At 44.4% G+C, this 14,119-nt stretch overlaps 1 pseudogene; it reads right to left on the bottom strand.

Moving 5' to 3' along the window:
- Positions 1 to 2,570: 2,570 nt before the first annotated feature.
- Positions 2,571 to 3,653, bottom strand: LOC120843528 (annotated as a pseudogene).
- Between the last annotated feature and the right edge of the window lie 10,466 nt (positions 3,654 to 14,119).

The raw sequence follows: 14,119 nt of genomic DNA on the forward strand, positions 1-14,119 counted from the left end.
TGCGCTAGCTACTATATTGCTGATGTGAGACGTCCATGAAAGGTCAGATGTTAAATTAATACCGAGATATTTATATGAACTGCAAACGGTGATGGGGGACGCGTCAAAATGGTAAGAAAAAGGTTGAAGAACACGACGAGAAAAGGAAAGGGATTTACATTTGTCGAAATTGAGAGTTATCTGCCATTTATTGCACCATTGAATGACTTGTGAAATATCTGTTTGCAAGGTATGGCGATCGTCGAGCGAGAGAATGGGCCTGTAAATTACGCAGTCGTCTGCAAATAACCGAACTGATGAGGAGATGTGCTCATGAATATCATTGATGTAGATTAAAAAGAGTAAGGGCCCGAGTACACTACCCTGAGGGACGCCTGAGGTTACCGGGCACGAGGGGGATTTAGAGTTATTAATGGTGGTGTAGTGGGTGCGGTTAGTCAAGAATTCGGATATCCAATTTACAATAGTGGGATGGATCTTCAATTCGTTAAGTTTTATTTTAAGACGTTGATGAGGGACCCTATCAAACGCTTTAGAAAAGTCGAGAAAAATGGCGTCAGTCTGAATGTTGGTATTAAAACCTGCGTGAATGTCATGAAGAAATGCCGTTAGTTGGGTTTCGCAAGAGTACGCTTTCCGAAAACCATGTTGGTGATTAAAAAGTAGGTTGTTATTTTCTAAATAATTCATTATATTGGAGTAAAGTACGTGTTCCATGAGCTTAGATGATACGCTAGTTAGGGAGATGGGCCGATAGTTTGTAATTAGGTGGCGGTCACCAGATTTGAACACAGGGGTTACGTTTCCAGTTTTCCAATCCTTCGGAATTTCAGAAAGTTTCATTGACTGGGAAAATATGTCACAAAGAAAAGCTGCAGAAATGCGTTTCGTGTTTATAAGAACCTTCGAATTGATTTGGTCATCCCCTGAGCTGGAAGACAGCTTTAAGTTCTCAATTGCTTTCAGGACGCCGGCATAGTCAAAAGTGATGGGCCCCATAGGAGTGTGCAATGACTGGCGTGGGACGGGAATATTACTCAGGTTTTCTTCTGTAAAGATAGAACTAAATAAGTTATTAAGTGAAAGAGCACTTTGGCGATCGGAAAGATTATGCCCGCTGTTGTCAGTGAATTGCAAGGGAGACGACGTAGAAGGATTAATAATCTTCCAAAATTTCTTTGGCTTGTTAACCAAAATGTTGGAGAGGTCCCGAGTATAGAATTTAGTTTCCGCTTCATTTATAGCTGTTTTGTATCCCGTTGCACAATCGTGGTATTTGTTCCAGGCTTCCAGTGTGTCGCAACACTTAGCCCGTCTATAAAGCCTTTTCTTTTTGTTGGAGTGCTTATGAATGGTTTTGTTATACCACGGATTGTTATTATCAGAGATGACACGAGTGAGTGGTATGAAAGACTCAATAAGTTGAATTAGTTTATCTTTGTACAGCGTCCAGTTAGCGTTGACAGATCTTTCCTCAAAACCGTGAGAGAACGTGTCGTAGAAGTGTTCCAGTGGCGAGTTGATAGAGCTATAGTCGGCACCCGCGTAGTTCCGAATGAATTTAGTATAGCGTGATTTGTGAGGAGTGGTAAGGGAGTGTGTTAATTCGATAACAAGATGGTCACTAATGCCGGGTAAGTATGTAACGTTACTGATAAGGTCTGGCTCTTACGTTAGGCACAAGTCCAGCACATTGCTGCAGATTTTGGTAGTTCTGGTTGGTTGAGTGATAACGTTGGAAAAATTAAAGTCAAGGCAAAGGTCTACAAAAGTATCGGAAAAAGCACTGCCGGAGGAGAGGGCAGTCCAATCAATGTCTGGGAAATTAAAGTCTCCAAGAAGTACAAGGGTGGCACTAGGAAAAAGGGATGTAACCTGAAAGAGACACTTATGAAGCTCAGTAATGAAATCCCTCCCACTATCTGGCGGCCTGTAACATACACCCATTATAATACTTGGCTTAGAGGTAAGGCATACCCAGACGATTTCCAGGCTTGTTTCTACCGAGATAAGCCTTGATGGGATACGCTTATTCACAGCTAAAAGGACGCCACCCCCTTTCTTTCCGACGCGGTCAGTTCGGTAAACATGAAAGCCAAAATGTGGAGGAAACAATTCTGCGTCAGCGATATCAGGGTTTAACCACGTTTCAGTAAGAAAAACAAAGTCCGCGTTGCATGTATCAATCAAGGAGTGCACATCTTCCCTTTTAGGTATGAAACTTCTAATGTTAGTGAACAGTACAGAATGCTCAACGGGCACATCACAGTTGCGTTTGACTCTGGTCGACAGAACCTGATGGGGGCGCGGCGAGAAAGGGAAGCGGCGTAGACGCCTGTTTTTTTTCTCGAACCAAACTCTGCACCGTGTCAAATATAAAGCACTTGTCATCCATCAACAGCTTGTCGTGACGAAGTCTAAAGGGCAAACCCTTTGATTGGGCAAATTCAAGCAGTTTGCGGCGCGCGAGTCGGACACATACCGGGAAATCCTCACTGATAGCAAAAGGCGAGTTTTTTAGTTTGTATGCTGATGACATTATACTTTCTTTTTCTTTAAATGAAGAGAACTTAACAATAATTGGGCGACACTTTCGTTCGTTGAAGGAGCCCAAACGATGCGCTCTTTCGATTCTGATTGGGTCAACACGAATGCAGAGTTTTTCGAAGCACAGTTCGACGTCCAAACCTTCGGACTCATTCCAAGTTTCCTTATCTTTATCAGGAAGACCGAAGAATAACAGATTTGATCTACGGGACCTGCCCTCCGCATCATCACAGCGCGTTTTTAGATTAGATAGATCACGTAGAGCGGCCGATAACTGAGGCTCTTCACTTGTGGCAGCGTCCCTCTCCTTCAACTTTGTTGATGCTACGTCGTTATTTAACTGAGCGTTCTGTCCTGTAACCGTTAGAAGAGACTCATCGGTTTGTTTTAGTCTTTCTCTCAGTTCATTAGTTAGCAGAGTATTCTGTTCGGAAACCGCTAAGAGCGTTTCATCGGTTTGTTTTAGCTTTGCCTTGAGTTCGAGTACTTCTTGTTGAAGTGAGGTTAATACACTCTCGAGTTTTAGGATATTGTTGTTGAGATCTTGCACAAATTCAACCTCAACCTTTGACATAGGGCCTGGATTTCTCTCTACGTCACCGCACAAAAGGAGTAACAACACTCTAAATGATTCAATGCAAGCTTCAGGGCATGGAAGCTTAAAAAGGCAAATATTATTAGAACGGAAACAATGACAGGATCTCTGTTTACTAACCTGCAATACGAAGATGAAAAAGTTCAAGTATTTCATAGCTGGAAAGCTTCCATGCCCACTGGCGAGCAGCGTGTCGAAGTTGCCTCTTATAGGCGGCACAGGTGGTGTCGATGCCGTAGATGATGTTGGTGATCGGTTCAGTCCTTCGATGCAGGGGCATCGAAGGACTGAACTGAATAAACACTTGTACGACACAAAATAAGTATAACCAAATATGCACTATTCCCAAATTTCCAGGAAAAGTTTTTACTACGATTCGTACCTGTCCTTTCTCCAACGGGTTTCTTGCGCTTTCGTTCAGCATTGACGGGGACTGTTTGAATGTGTTGGTAAAACAGTGATGAACCTCCAGATGCAATGCTAGCTTTTCCTTCCATTCTTTCGAGCGCATTCGTGAAGAGCCTGTTTATGGTCAAAAAAGATGTGTTAAAAAAAAAAAGGGTTAAGTTGTTGGACGCAAATGACGAAAAACAGCTGTTTCTGAGATTCAATAAAGCTTTCTGCTATAATGGCAATTTGGCAAGAATGGCAAGAACAGTAATGGCAAGAACAGTAAAGCGTCCCAGCAGTCTAGGAATACGTGTTCAATAGTGTCCGGCCTTTTACACAAAAAAGAGTGAACACCCCATGGAACAAAAATATTTCTTTGGTCAAGCCACTGTTTCACAGGAAGGCAGTTTGTGTGTAACTTACAGAAAAATGTTTTTATACACAGTGTGACTGACATGTTTTTGACTCTGGACAAAACGTCTTGCCCTGGATCTGCATGAAACAGAGCGCGGTACACAGGCATAGGAAAGACACTATCAATAATATCACGCATTAAACGCTTTCGCGTGACACTCGCCAAATACTCCTGGGAGAACCGTGCATAGAAAGTGGTACGCCTCTATGACCTCATGAAGGAAACTACCAAGGCTGCGTTGCTCGCGACAATACGAAGAAACACCATACATAGGTAGGTGCTCTGGCAGTCTGTTCTTAATTATAGCACGAAGAAAGGGGTTGGTTTGCTCTCTAAGAAACATAAAACGCGAAACTACTTTCTTTACGAACAAGTAAGACAGTGACATTCCCCCCTTTAAAACGCGAAAAATTAAATTATCGCGACGCAGACTTTCACATCCAGACTGCCAGATAAACAGAGCCAAGACGCGCTGCAACTTCTGTACGTTTAATGTAGAGCACGCCACAACCTGAAGAACGTACCAAAATTTCGCGACTAAAAATATGCTACACACAGTTGCGCGCGTGAAAATGGACATTTTTCAACCTCTCCATTTACTAGCTTTCTCGCGTATTTCCTCGACTACCGAAACCCAGTACGCATTGGAGTTCTTGTAATGCTGCAGTTAAACAGCAAGGTACCTGGCCTGCGTCGACGTAAAATTTATACCTTGAAAAACATCTGGTTTGGTACCCCATGATCCATGCCAAGGGCCACAACACTTTTGCCAATTGACAGCCGCGCCACTCACTTCGCAATAGTCCTTCACCTCGCGTGCTGCCTCGACAATAATTTTCTTATCCTTGCAGAATAGAGCAACATCATCCGCGTAAGCGAGAAGTTTGATTTCTATATTTTGGAGTGAAACCCCTTTAACAAGACTGTCATTCATTACGCTTCTGCAAAATGGCTCTAAATAAATGCTAAACAGCAACGGCGACAACGGACAACCTTGCTTGACTGATGACTCGACACTAGTGCGCGGTGTCAGTTTGCCGTTAACAAAGAGCTGTGTAGTGCATCCCGTGTATACCATTTGGACAAAACTAAGAATAATTTTACCGACTCCAACGTGTTCAAGTATTTTATAAAGTACCTGATGTTGCACACGATCGAAAGCCTTTTCCAGATCTATCTGGAGCATGGCTACGTGGTCTAGTTCCTCATCACACAATTCTAATATACTTCTCGCAGTGTGAATATTTGACAAAATGGACCGTCCCTTAATACCATAGGTTTGGTACTCTCCTACTATTTCACCAATAACAGTTTGTAATCGCCGAGCTAAAACTTTCATTAATATTTTGTAGTCCACGTTCGCCACTGCTATCGGCCGGTAGCTCCGGATGTCTCTTAACTTTTGCTCGTCGTCTTTTTTGGGAATCATGTACAGTGTGCGTGTTTAGAAAAGAAGGCGGCAACGTTTTAGTATCGTACGCCTCAATTAATACAGCGTGAAAATGACCAGCTACGAAGTGTTTATATTTCATGTAAAAGCCGGCAGTCAGCCCATCGGGGCCTGGAGTCTTTTTGTCGCCAGTTCATTAATAGCACGCTCCATTTCGGCCACGCTTATAGGCTCTTCAAGCCATTCCTTTATCTCGTCACTGAGGCGTGGGCATTACCGCGAGATACTCATCAAGTCGTGAGTCACTTCCGTGATCCTGCCGCCGGAAGAGATTACTGTAGCAATCAGTAAATGCTTTTTCTATGGCTTCGGGACGCCTACGCAGCACGCCGTCGAGTTTTATTTAAAAAATGTTTGTATTCTTTACTTAATGTGCTTCTGCGCTTAATGCCCGTTTCGTTGGCTGCTCGCCCAAGATGTATTTTTCAGCGCGGGCCCGAACAAGGGCTCCTTTATATTTTTCTGCTTCTAGTTCGGCGATTTTATTTTTAACTGTCTTAAGTTGATCCGCAAACCTTCCTGGATTTTCGCATTCCAGTTTACATAACCTTTGAAGGTCGTTGAGAAGCAGCTTTTCCTCTGCCTTTTTTCAGTATGCAAGGGTGCGGGAGCGGTCCAGGGCACATAATTTGAATTCGCATTTAAACCATTCCCAAATTACACTTGCGGTGCTATTCTCGTTGGTAATTTCGCTAAACAATAACTCGATGTTCTCATTAAATATCTCATCCTGGAGTAGGCTGTTATTAAGCTTCCACAGTTCCCATCGGAAACTGTGTTTTTTACGTTTCTCGCCGACAACAAGAGAGACCAAGGCATGATCGGAAAAAAAGACTGGTGACACATTGTAGTCGTCAAATCCAGTTAAAACTTCGATAGACGCATACACCCGGTCAAGGCGAGCATGGCTTGAGGACTGAAAATGCTTATACCATACACTTTCGATACGCTTTTGGAAATTAGCAACATCCTGTAACATGAACTCCGTTATGATCTCTTCTAAAACTTTTATGCTACTATCGCGTTGAAGATGTTTAGTGGATCGGTCCCGTGCATCACATACACAACTGAAGTCACCCAACAAAAAAATCTTTCTGTGACAATCTAAATAAGTATAGATGCCCTCGAAAACACTTTTCTTGCATTCGAGTCATTCGGTGCGTATATATTTATTATCCGGTACCCAACATTAGAAATAATACAATCACAAATAACAAACCGCCCTTCACTATCGGCAATGAAAAATTCAACTTGAGCATTCAACGATTTCTTTAAAAATAGCATGCACCCTCCAGACATTCCATTTGCGCGCGTTACGCAAACTTCAAAATGGTGTAAGAAAGGAACCAGCAGGCGCGCAGCCTCTTTGTCACTTTGAACTTTTGTCTCCTGAATCGCGAGAACGTCGATCTCGTTGTCGATGAGAAGCCTTCTAGCCTGGTATTGTTTTCGACGCGAGGCCAACCCGCGGTCGTTCAGCGTCGCGACCTTCAATTTATTGATAAGGTTGGACGTCCTCACGAAACAGGGACTCACATAGTCGAGAGACTCTCACCAAGGGCTGGTTCGGGGCCGCATCAGCGGGCCGACTTGTCTGGGCTTCTGGGTTCAGACACGAAGCTCGGAGAAGGTCGTGGGATTCTCTTTTTCGTTGGCGCAGTCTTCACTGGTGGTTCAGACTGGCTTGAATCGTTGCGAACCTTTGAGGTGTCGGAGTCCTGCTCACGCGGTCTTTTTGAGGCGAGCGCACTAGCGTCGACCATGTTGACTTCGTTGCTTTTCTGCCCCACAGTCGCTTTCATTGGCGCCTCTTTCGTCAACACTTCATCCCTCCCTGTCGTCGCCTTGTCCTTCCTGGCTGACGCCACGTCAAGATTGGTTGCGGTGGTGGCGGCGTCAGTCGTCTTGAGCGGGTGCTCCTACCCGGGTGGGTCAACTTGCTGGGAGGTTCCGCTCACAGGCGTCCCGGTAGAAGGACCCGTTCCCTTGATTGTCTCCTCCGCATCTGCCTCGTCCATGAGATGGTCAGCGTTGGCATGACCAGCTCCGGGGCCCGTTGCCGCTGCGTAGGTCTTGACGCAGTGGGCGGCGTTGTGACCAATCCGATGGCAGGACTGATGCTTCGGCACCCAGCACTCGCGGCGTATATGGCCGGTCCGCTCGCAGCGCAGGCAGGGTGGTGCCCTGCCCGGCGTCACGACAAGCACCTGGCCCCCGGCAATACGCAGCTGATGCGGCAGTTTGTTCAACCCGAGCCCAGGGTTAAGCCGGATGACAGCCGTGCGCGTCATCGACCCGTATTCCATGACTCCCTGCACCCTCCACTTCTCGGTTCCCATTTCGGTCACCGTGCCGTAAGGGGCGAGTGCGGCTTTCACCTCGTTGATACAGGAGCCAGTGGAGCTTGACGCGGATGTCGCGGCTGCCCGGGTCGACAACGATGCATCGTCGGACCTTGACGACGAGGTCCACCCGCCGCAAGGGTCTTCCGCTTACCCTCCGGTGACTTGAAAGTCACGGCCCCGACATGATTCATCTGGAACGCCCCCAAGGTGAGAAACCCGGGGAGCAGTTCCAGGTGGCCCAGGGCATCGCGGAAGCCCTCGACGCGGTACGGGCGCCCGCGGATGTCTGCGTGCAGAAACGTGGTGTTCAACACCGCAGCTCCAGTTGGCAGGGGAGGCAATATAATCTGATAGCATAGAGTAATATCCACAAGGTAAAGAGCGGACACTGCCATAGGCCCCAGCGGCCCAGATAGACCAGTGACAGGTAGCGCTCCTAGCGGGCGGTATTAAGCATAATCTGATTCCGTTTCCGGTCAATTTAGTTTCGGTTTGGGCGTTTCTGCTCTGGTTCTCCGGTACCCCTCTCTCTCTCTTTCCTCCCCGCCTCGCTCGGCTCACGGGACTCCCGAAGCCGCTGTTTTTCTTTTTTTTTTTAATACTGACGCACTTTTGCTTTATTTTTTAGGATAAAGTCCGTGCGAAATGTGTCAAACAATAGTTAAACTTACTTCACAAAGCCAGAAGTATATACATTTCTTCTTTTTCTATTGTAAAGCATTGAAGTTACACAATCGCCGCATTGACTCCTGGCTGGTGGAGCATTTTGGGGTCAACAACAGTAAGTTGTTCGAACACATTTTATTGGACCACATTCATGTATACATGATTTACTTCAGAAGCTCTGTATGTTTTATACGAAAGAGATTGATACTCACAAAAATAAATGAATATGAAGGACTTCAGCATATCGTACACTTCGTAATAGATTCTTAGCGGAACCAAGTTAACAAAACCTTTCCACGGAGAACATGCTCTATGAAACATTCACTTTCACGCCGACTCGTGTACGGAAAGTAAGTGCAAAAATAAATAAGACATCGCTATCATTACCAGTCATAGCAGTATAATAACAGTGCGAAGCACACGCCGGATAGTACAAATTCCCAATTTCCGGCAAAGATAAAAAACACACCAATTTGCAGAGCCTCAAACTCACTGCGGGCGAGCCATTACCAAACAATGAGAACTCTATTCAAAATCTGACAAGATTCAACGTCCCTAAACATTCCCCGAAATTGTTCAGAAAATAAATATGGCTTCAGAAAAAAGCGGCTAAAAAACTATGGACAGTAGATACAAAAGTGGATACATTTTCATTCAAATATTTTTAGCCTCTATACACAATTTTCTATCGAAATTTTGTAGAAAGTGGACAAATATTTTTGTTAGGGAGGCGTGATACACATTCGCTGGAAGAAGGGGAAACAAATATTTGGAGAGCAAGCTGCACCGCCCACTTAATAAGCACTTTTTGTTTTTGGTTTGCAACCGCCTCTGTTAATACACTCTTAACAGTTAAACCTGTCTCGTTGCTTACTAGCCACTGAAGAGTGCAACCGAACTTTGTCCCAATTCCGGTTAAGAAATCAAACATGTCAACACAAGCGTATTCTGCAAAACAATTTTAAAAACCCTTTGTGGTACTCCTCTCGGCAAAGGCTAAAACCACCCAGACCTCAAAGTGTGCTATACCAAGGCGGCACACACTCCTCGAACATGTGTCACACTCTCTATTATGGGAAGAAAGTGATTTTCTAGTTGCTGAATGAAATGAAAGGCAGCCTGTGATGGTGCTACTAAGTTCCCGAAGAATTTTCCAGGCACGTGGTATGCTTTAGGAACAAGACAGTACTGGTGAGGCCTTGTCAAGTTATTAGACTCATCCGATAGCAGCTGAGCACAGCCACAGCCGTAAGTTGTCTGTTCAAGCAAACGCTTGATCAAATAGCCCCAAACGTAATAAAAAAGTGGGCGAGTCATCAATTATGTTAGACCTGATGTCTGATGCCAGCCCAGAAATATCCTCTTGTGGCGGGAAGTTATCAATTGGAAGACATTCCACAATGTCTGAAATTAAACTTTCATGGTGCGAAGATATTTGAAACTCCTTTAGGACGTCAGCCTTGTCATCCTCTACGTTTTCATTGTCCGACAGTTTGAACAGTTTCTTTATCGAGAGGTGTTTTAGTCCTGAGGTGAACTGATGCACATCTGGGTTTGTGTTGCAGCCCAGCATTTGTCGTATATAGCTCTAAAAACGTTCACAAGTGTGTCTTGCTGCAGGCATCGTGTAAGTAAGAACTTAAAGTCATGGCTGCTTGAAAGCTCATCCCAGAGCATGAGGACACTTTTTATAGTAACTTGCCACCCAATGATGGCTTATGGCTGCCTCCTACTTTGGAACGGCCATGCTGAAATCCATCCGAGTTATTGGTGGAGAAAATCAAGTATTTTAGATTCTCCCTTCAGAATGGCATGACGCAACTTCTGTCCTGTCTTCTTGAATTTTTTAGCTACTTAGACAATCAAAAAGTATGCAGATCCTATCACAGAAATAGGCTGTAGCCATGGCTGCCTCAGGAAGTTCCTTGGCATAAACAAGGGATATGATTGCAAGAAAGAGTGAGGCACTCAGTACCTGTGGGGCACAATCTTCTTCCATGTTACAGAAAGGTTCTTGAAAAAATGTGTCTCTCAGTAAGTTTCGGAGCCAATTGCAAGCTCATCTCATGGATAGAACAATAAAGTTCAACAATAGAAGACCACTCAATGACCTCATTTCCAATGCAAAGTTTGTGGGCTTGGAGATTGCTCTTGGTTGTTGTGGGAAGGTGCGGAACATCAAAGACAAAGTAAACGTGTTCGTTGTCAACTTCAAGAAATGGCTTATCAACACACACACCAAGCTTACGTTTGAAGCCCCCTAACCACAGACCACAGCCTTTACTGTGAAGCCAACAGTCTTAAGCTCCCGAATGAGAGAAATGAGGAGACTGCGTTAGACAGAAGACGTTGTTGGAGTGTGCACAAGGGGCTAAACGCACCTCCTGGAAATTTCAGACAGCATAACAACCAAGGCTCTATCCGCAATGTTAGAGGTTCGTTCAACACCGTCATCTGTGAGCCCATGGACAATGTCGTGTGCAGGCTCGTAAGTTATATTCTTTTTTTTAAAACAATCTCATCGAAAATCAACATGCACACACGTTCAAGTGCAGCCAGACAGCCCGGCAGAAGCAACAGCGCGAGAAGCTCGAACCCATCGGCTCCACGAATTCACGCCGAGCATGCGAGCACGCGGGCGGTCATGCGTCACCTTGGTTGATGCAAAGTCGACCGAACATGATGCAGCAGAAAGCACAGATGGACGGCACGCACGGCACAGACGAACGACGCAGGGACGAGCAGAGGCCATGCAGAATGATACAGAGGCGACGGCGTGCAGGCAGGCTGGACATGGCAGGCACCATTCATCACGTGGTTTTTGTGACGTATTTGATTTAAACTATTTAGTCGTTTTAAGTACTTTAAATAATTTTAAAGCATTGCCATTTAAAAAATAAATACTTTTCACAGAAAGAGTTTTAATTAATTTTTAACCAAATTGCAGAAAAGTGCCACGTAGCGGAGGGTATTAAACGCACTATCTGGGCCGCGAATCGGCTCCTGTGTCCTCTCTTTACGTTTACTATATTACTCTATGCTGATAGTCCGAAGTAGAAGCGTCATGCCTGTCACCGCGGCCCGGCTGGGCCGCTATCACCGCTCCGACGGAGCTCATGATTCGCCAAGCGATCGCCTACGCTGCCGGAAGAAGAATGTAGGCCACGCGCTGGCTGCCTACTTCGCCAGCTGCGCGCGCGGCTATATTAGGAAGTTTTACAAAGAAGTTCTTGATTTCCGATCGGTCCAGCCGAGTCTCTATACAATTGCTTGACGACGTGCGCAAAATGCGTCCTCGCTTCGATCAGAAAAGTCCAATTTCGCCCGCACGAACAGGACGAAGAGGCTGCAAGTTTGACCGAAATCAGTAGTCCTTGCCTATTTGAGGGACAACGCGTAAAGCTTTTGCCGAATACGATTGGTATAAACAAAAATTACAAAAAGCAAAAAAAAAAAAAAAGAAGCGAGTGGAGCTTTCTGCACATTAGAGATGTTTCTTATGGCGCACCCAATACTGTATAGTCGGGGCAGAGGGAATTGTTTGATTTCATTTGTCTCTCTTTTAATGCGGGAAACTTAACCGATGCCCACAGATTCACATACCCTGTTTTATGAACTGTAGTCGGGAAAGCGTAGTTAATGCTTAAAAGTTTATTTTTTTATGCGGTGCGGGCTATTTACAAGTGCAGGCTATACACGGATTTAGTTTTTCTAGATTTTTATTATGACGAGACATGGCGAATTTATTATATGACAAAGTATTTTCATTATAAGTTGTGCATGATACAAGTTTCTTTGTGTGCTACTGAAGCAGGCATTTGTCAAGGTGTGCTGTGTGTGAGCGTTTTTGACGTGCGGACAGGGCACCAAGTTTGGACTATGTACCACTATCCAAGAAGAAACATTTATTTTTCAACCGAAATTTGCCCCTGCGATTCTGAACCCTCGTCCAGCCACCTAAGAGGCGTATCCGGTATGGGCGACGAAAAAATACTAAAACGTTTCAACCTGCAGGTAGTAAAAAAGTTAGTGGGAGGCAAACTGATAATGGGTCACGGTTACGCTTATCTCCTAATCGAATTCTATTGGCGTGGCGACGGCAAAACAATGTTTTCGCCCATACTGGAAGTGACGATATTTCAAGATGGCGGCGCCCTTGAAAAAAGGGTCTATACGACGGGTGCGTAAGGCCGTTGATTTTCTGGTGTTTATTTCCTAAAAAAAAAACAAATCGTGAAATGTTTTTCGGTGTTTATCTTTTTCTTTCTAATTTCAGTGTATTTCAGTGATCTGTTTCAGACAGACGGTTAGAACGGTGATGGTCGGTGAAATAGTTTCGCGAAGAATTTAGAGCGTTCGAAAAAAAATCAGTTCAAGCGGGAGAAGAAACCTTTCCAGACACCGATGTTCTTCGTTTTGAACCAATATTGTATTCTTGACACAATCTGGTATTTACCGCTGCAGTTCGGTTTCAACTTATTTTGTATTTCTCGAACTGGTCGGGTGTCTCTCCGTGTTTTTCTTCCGGCTAAAACCGGCAAATCTAAGGCTTAGCTATAGTACGGTAGTCGCACATTCAGATTCGTCGATAGATTCCCATAGGACGATTCGGACCTCGGTTCTCGGAATATCGTCTCGCAGAATGAACACAACTGGGACGAGAGGAACAGTAAAGAAGACAGAATGAAGGACGCATGCAATTTAAAAAAAAGGACGTAACAGACTGGGAATGTAATTCGTAGCGTGCTTGGGACGTCGGCTTTATCTCGATCCCGGAGAACGTTTTTTAACGAACCTCTCAAATTGAGATTAGGAAGCATGGGCGACAGCTTGTTAACAGAGCAGAGAAGATTGGAAAAAGTCTTGGGGTCGAAGCAGAAAATCGGGCTGGAAACTTCGGGAGCGACAAAATTATTCCGTACTTGAAGAAAACTTACAATAAGACACGCATCCGGGCGTCATTCTATTAAAAAGAAAAAAAAAAAGAAGAAAAAAAAGCTATATGAAAAGGTGGGATCCCCGAGGAACGGTTTTGTGGGAGATATGTTTCCGCTTGACATGACAGACAGGTTTCAGCAGTATCATTACATTTTGTTGTGTCGTACGAAGCCTTTACTTTTTACTTTTTTTCAATGCATCTATGTTGTTCATTAGTTAATACGATGGTTGGCCAATAACGGTATAGTATTTTTTTTGTGTGTGTTCGAATGGCTCATAGGGAGGCAGCCGATCCTACGATCAGACGAAACCAATAACAGCGCCGTTTTTTGTGCGTTTGTTTTTATTCAAGACAAAAATAGTCAAAATGTGTTTTTATTTGTACAGAAGATGTTAGATAATTACACTTATTCAGACGGGGATCCCAAAGTTTTTAAAGAAACCTGTTGAAGGGACCCCTTTATAATAAAGGTTTAGTCAGCGATCAAGTTGGCGCCATAATATACATTAAAAAAAATTGGATAAAAAAAAAGTAAAAAAACAAGATTGCGGCATGTACATAATCAAAATATAAAACCAACTGAAAAGAGAGAAGAAAAGCTAGAAAGTCGAGGAAAAAAGGACGATATCAGTGTGTGTTTGTGTGTGTGTGTGTGATTGCGGGAATGTGTAAAAGGTGTGCTTAGGAGAGGAGAATGAATGGGGGGGGGGGGTGGGAGGGGCATAGAAACTGTTGATGACTCAGGCAGATAACATGTGTTAACGCATGGCCT

Source organism: Ixodes scapularis, unplaced genomic scaffold (genome assembly GCF_016920785.2).
Source record: "Ixodes scapularis isolate PalLabHiFi unplaced genomic scaffold, ASM1692078v2 PGA_scaffold5__190_contigs__length_132052651, whole genome shotgun sequence".
Taxonomy (NCBI): domain Eukaryota; kingdom Metazoa; phylum Arthropoda; class Arachnida; order Ixodida; family Ixodidae; genus Ixodes; species Ixodes scapularis.